Genomic DNA, 6,000 nt, shown 5'->3' on the forward strand with positions numbered 1-6,000 from the left:
GAAGATGACGTATTTTAATTTTTAGTCCCTCATTGTTTTCAATTTTTCATTTGGCTCTAAAACCTTTAATTTGTTCAATTAGGTTCTAAAATGAATTTTGATTGGATATATAAAAATTATTATGATTCCATCAAAATCTATAAAAAAAAGTTCCACCAATTTCATAAAACTTTATATAGAATTCTTGTGAAATCTATAGAAATTTTAAGAAATCCTTCAATTCTGTCAAACTCAATATTTCTTTTAAAATCTAACAAAATCCTAATCTAATACACCCTCCTAAATTCTCATTTCATAGAGTCCTAAACTTGTACGTTTTCTATTACTCTTTCTTTAGTTCATTATTACGAGGCAAAGCGTGATTACAATAATAATATGGGAAATTTATTATTTAGTCCCTCAGGTTTTACAAAATTAACCAACTAATTCAAGATTTTGCCAAAATATCTAACTAGTCCCTCAAGTTTAACTCCGTCTAATTAAAAGGTCCTTTCGTCCGAAAAGTTGGTTTTTTTCCGTTAATTATAGACTAAAAGACTAAAACACCCCTCCCTAGCTGACATGGACCATAAGGAAAAATTATTATCTAGTCCCTCAGGTTTTACATAATTATCTAACTAATCCCAAGTTTTGCGCAAATATCTAACTAATCCCTCAGGTTTAACTCCGTCTAATTGAAAGGTTCTTCCGTCCAAAAAGTTAGTTTTTTTCCGTTAATTGAAGACTAAAAGACTAAAACACATCTCCCTAGCTGACGTGGACCAGTATGAAACGATAAGGGAGGGAATTGTATAAACTAAAAGACTAAATAATAATTTTCCCTATAAAGTCGATGGAGACATAATCATTTTTCTCTCTTAAATGTACGGTTTAATTTTAGATTATGAATATTTGCAAATCGAAAATCATTAAATATAATTATGTCTCTAAAATATTACTATCTTCATTCTATAATATTCGTCACATTTAGAATTTCATATCTTTTAAAAAAATTATTAAATTTGTATAAATTATAATAAATTATTGAATAAATTTTGACAATATTACTCTTAATTTAATATTAATCTCTAAGAAAATCATTAAATTGAAGTAATAATTATTAATCATACACAAAGGGTAAATATGAAAAAAATATTTATTACTCCTTAAAACCGCAAATATAACAAGTATTTTAGACTAAATTAGACAAATATTTTAGAACAAACTATTTTCTCAAATCTGACAAGTATTATGAAACAAAGACAGTATTAAAAAAAGGATAAAAAAATTAATTTGATGTTCTAATTAAATATTATTAAATTTAAGTGAATCATGAACGTAAATACCTCTTCAAAAAAGTAAATACCTCATTTTTCTTTTTACCCCAAATTATCATCATAGTTTCTTTTTTTAAAAAAAAGTAATAAACATAATTTTCTATTTTATTCATATTTAATATGCAAATTTTATCAAGAAACATTACTATTATCATTGATAAAATCTAAAAAAAAAAAACCAAAGTATTCCATCTATTCATAAATACTTTTAATGTTTTTATGGTAATTAAGTAAGTAAATTTATTCTTATAAATTATAACAAAATATTAATTAATTTTATTACGTAACCTTAAGTAAAAGAGGAGATGTTATATGACTTTGGAAAATTATAAAAATAATTATTAAATTTAATATAAATAAGAATAAAATTGAAAAAAAAAATTAATTACTCATTAATATTCTAAAAAAAAAGATATTTGCGGAGAAAACACCGGCTCTAAAATAATAGTTATTTATAGATAAAAAAAGTAATTATTATTGCCACCTATATTATTATAATTTCATAACTTTGAATATGAATATTAATATTTAATGCAAGGTTATCTGTGCAAAAGATAAACTAGGTATATCATTATGGCATGGAAGGAACAAAAGGGAAACAAACTAGGTATATCATTATCGCTTCATACTGGTCCACGTCAGCTAGGGAGGGGTGTTTTAGTCTTTTAGTCTTCAATTAACAGAAAAAAACTAATTTTTCGGACGGAAGGACCTTTCAATTAGACGGAATTAAACTTGAGGGACTAGTTAGATATTTGCGCAAAACTTGGGATTAGTTAAATAATTATGTAAAACCTGAGGGACTAGATAATAATTTTCCCTTATGGTCCACGTCAGCTAGGGAGGAGTGTTTTAGTCTTTTAGTCTATAATTAACGGAAAAAAAACCAACTTTTCGGACGAAAGGACCTTTTAATTAGACTGAGTTAAACCTGAGGGACTAGCTAGATATTTTGGCAAAACCTTGGATTAGTTAGTTAATTTTGTAAAACCTGAGGGACTAAATAATAAATTACCCTAATAATATTTGCAAAAAAATACTCTTTCCGTTTTTTTTTTATATAAAAACAATTAATTTTTCATTAAGATTAAGAAAGTTAGTTTAATCATTTTTTTCTAATTTACCCATAATATATCATTTATTCTTCCTCTAATATCAAAGCATATTTTAAATTATATTTCAATATTGAATAAGGTTTTAAATGTTTTGTTGGAATAAAGGGAATACAAATAGTTGCAATAATGAAGTTTGTGCTCTTTCCTATAGAGAGAAATTCATTTTTTTGTCTTTTACTTAGGAAAGTTGTGTGAAAATATGAAAATCTGTGTTTTTTTAATCTTTCAATTGCCTTTGATTTTAGAAAAAGTATCTTAAATATTGCACAATTTTTTAAATATTTAGCGAAGTTTGTAAGAATTCCTTTCAATATGGTCAACTTAAAAATTTTATGGTCTTTTTTTATTCAAACTCCATTTTAATCGGTGCTCATATAATCTATACGAGCATAACTTTTATCAATGGAAATTGAAGTAAAAAATTCATTCTCCAAAATTTATTCACATTAAATGCTCATCTATACTTTTGTTTGCTACTATCTTGAGAATCTACTACATTAACAACTTCGCAAAGGACTAAAACAAGGATAAGATAGACTTTTCACATTGACATGATTCCCAAAATTATCAAATCAGACAATTTTTCCATATAAAAAAATAACCAAAATGAAAACTTTTCTTCTATAAAAAGAACAGAGTACAAATAGTATATATACTATTTTCTTTAATATTACTGAGTACTTTTTTTTTCAAGTTTTCTGTGTGGACTTCCTTTCTAAGATTGCTCGGAGTTTTCCTTTTGAAATCAATGTTTTAGAGACCCTCCCTCGTGAGTTGGATGATTGACAATCACTTAAAAAATTGCAAATGTGAATATTTACTAAGTTTAGTCATTTTCAACATATATTAACCAAATTTAGATAATTAATTACTCTCGGTATATGCAAAAGGTCAATAATAGATAATTATTTACTAAGTAAGGTATAATAGGAAACATACATGCAAATTTGAATTTGTAACTAAAACGATTATTTTGTTTTCTTAATTATTGTGAAATAGATCGTGTGTCTATCAATTGGTAGTATTATTTTTAAAAATTTAAATAATATTATATGAATTTAATATTCATGTTTTTATCATTACATTTCATTGTCTTAAAGACATAATTTTAATTATTTGTATATATTAGTTAAATTTAATAATTAATAATCTTATAATAAGAAGTGTTTTATATTAATGAAAAAACTATTTGATTTCTTTTATTTTTAATAGTATTACATTTCATTGTCTTGAAGACATAATTTTAATTATTTGTATATATTAGTTAAATTTAATAATTAATAATCTTATAATAAGAAGTGTTTTATATTAATGAAAAAACTATTTGATTTCTTTTATTTTTAATAGTTAGTAACCCAAAAAATAAGTTTATTGCATTAATGAAAAACTCTTGAATAATTAATGACATTATGTAAATTTTAGATGTAAACTTTTCATTTCATCCTTTTTTATATTTATATTCACTTTAAAATTTACAATAATATAAGAAAAACGGTTTTTGAAATTTGATTGATGCATTATTAAATAATATTATTAATTCAGTTAACTATTAAAAAAAGAAATATTTTACTAAATAAGTTATCAATTACTTGAAAATAGAATATTAATTTTAATAATTAACTCAATCAATATTTAAAAATGAAAAAATAGAATTATAAAATAACATAAAAAAATATTTCTTCCCAACTGAATTCTGTTTATATTCACTTTGCAAATTTTAATAGTATAAAAATAATTTTCAAAATTTTAATTATGACAATATTATTAAATAATATTGTCAATTTAATTAATTTTTAAAAAAATAAGAAAATGAAAGTTTTTATTATTTGAAATAATATTAATGGTGTTATTAATTATTTACTTAGTTGTTGAATAAAACTGAATCATATTTAATGTTATTAAATTGAAAAAGAAATTAAAAATTTTAATTGTTTAAAAATAATATTTAATGATTTTATTAATTATTATTATTATTATTATTATTATTTGGCTAATTATAAAAAACTCAAAACATTAAATATTATTAACCCTAAATATTTGGTGTTGATGATTTGATATTTTGACACGTGAAAAAGACAGAAGAACATTTGATATTATTAATGGTACTAACATTGCTATTAACTCGATATATGTCTAAATAAAATAAAATAAAATTCAAAAATAATATAAAAACTGTTTTTCTTACCAAATCAGCACCTTAAAATTGATTTATTTTGTAATCTCTTCACTTTAATATTTTTCATATAACACGTAAACGAATGTACTTCTGTTTTTATACATTTATATAGAAGACTAGTCTTTTTTATGACGTATATTGCACATTGATTATACTCGTTATATACTTATTTTTTATACTTTTTAATTTTTGTTATCTATATAATATTAAACTATAAATTTTTATTTAGATTAAAATAAATATAAGTGGTTAATTCGTATTATACTTTATTGTACAAGCTACTTGTAATAACTGCTTTTTATGTACTTAATTATATTTTTATACAATGAAGTGACCTCAAATTGAATTGATAATGATAATCATTTTGGATACAACAACAGTATTACTTACCTATTCTATTACATAATGAAATATATTCATGTACACACAAATTCTTGAAACTTCGAAAAATGACTCAAAATAGAAATATACAGTTCTAGTTTTTCCAGTTTTCTAAACACTATTTTCTTTCAAGTCAAACATATTTAGGATATAAAAAAATAAAAAATATTTAATTATCAAGAGTCATCTATTTATTGCAAGAGAGATATAAATCTCTTACTAAATAAAATGATAATAGTTACAAATTATTGAGTAATTAAAAAGAAAATAAAAATATTATTCAAACTAAAACTCTTTTCATAATTCACCTAATAAAAAAGTTTTAATGTATATAGATATACAAATATATCAATAAAATATTATATATGTGTTTAAAATTAAAATTTTAAACTGTTTGCCTATCTCATGCACATGTATGTCATTTTATTTAAAATAAAATTGGAAAAGTAAAAATTTAAAAGTTTTGAAAAGATTTAATTGTGCATATCCTATTTGAAATTTTATTTTTTAAAAAATATTAAATCAAATTATAAAAACATAAAAAAGTATTAATAAAGAAAATATACAATCAAATTATACAGATATATCCAATCAAATTATACAATCAAACATGCCTAGATTCTGTTTTAAAATTTATTTTAAGAAAATATATCCAATCAAATTATACAGATATAAAAAAAAATGAATACTAAAAAAAAGAATATACTTTTTTATTTTTTTATTTCTCTCTATAATAAAATATTTAATGATAATTAAAATAGAATCTAGGCATGGCCACCGGTTCGGTTCTAATCGGAACCGAACCGTACTGTAGACGAATCGGAATCAGACCGAAACCGGCGGTTCATAATTTTGAACCGGAACCGGCGGTTCAAGGGCCGGTTAAGGTTCATGTGGATGTTAAAATATGAACCGAAACCGGCGGTTCCGGTCCGGTTCGAATCGGATACACAAAAAATTGTAGCTTAAAATTTTTATAAAAAAATTTATATCAATTGATTTTATTGTACTT

This window comes from Jatropha curcas, chromosome 2, assembly GCF_041381405.1.
Source record: "Jatropha curcas cultivar XTBG-Jc1 chromosome 2, XTBG_Jcur_1.0, whole genome shotgun sequence".
Taxonomy (NCBI): Eukaryota; Viridiplantae; Streptophyta; class Magnoliopsida; order Malpighiales; family Euphorbiaceae; genus Jatropha; species Jatropha curcas.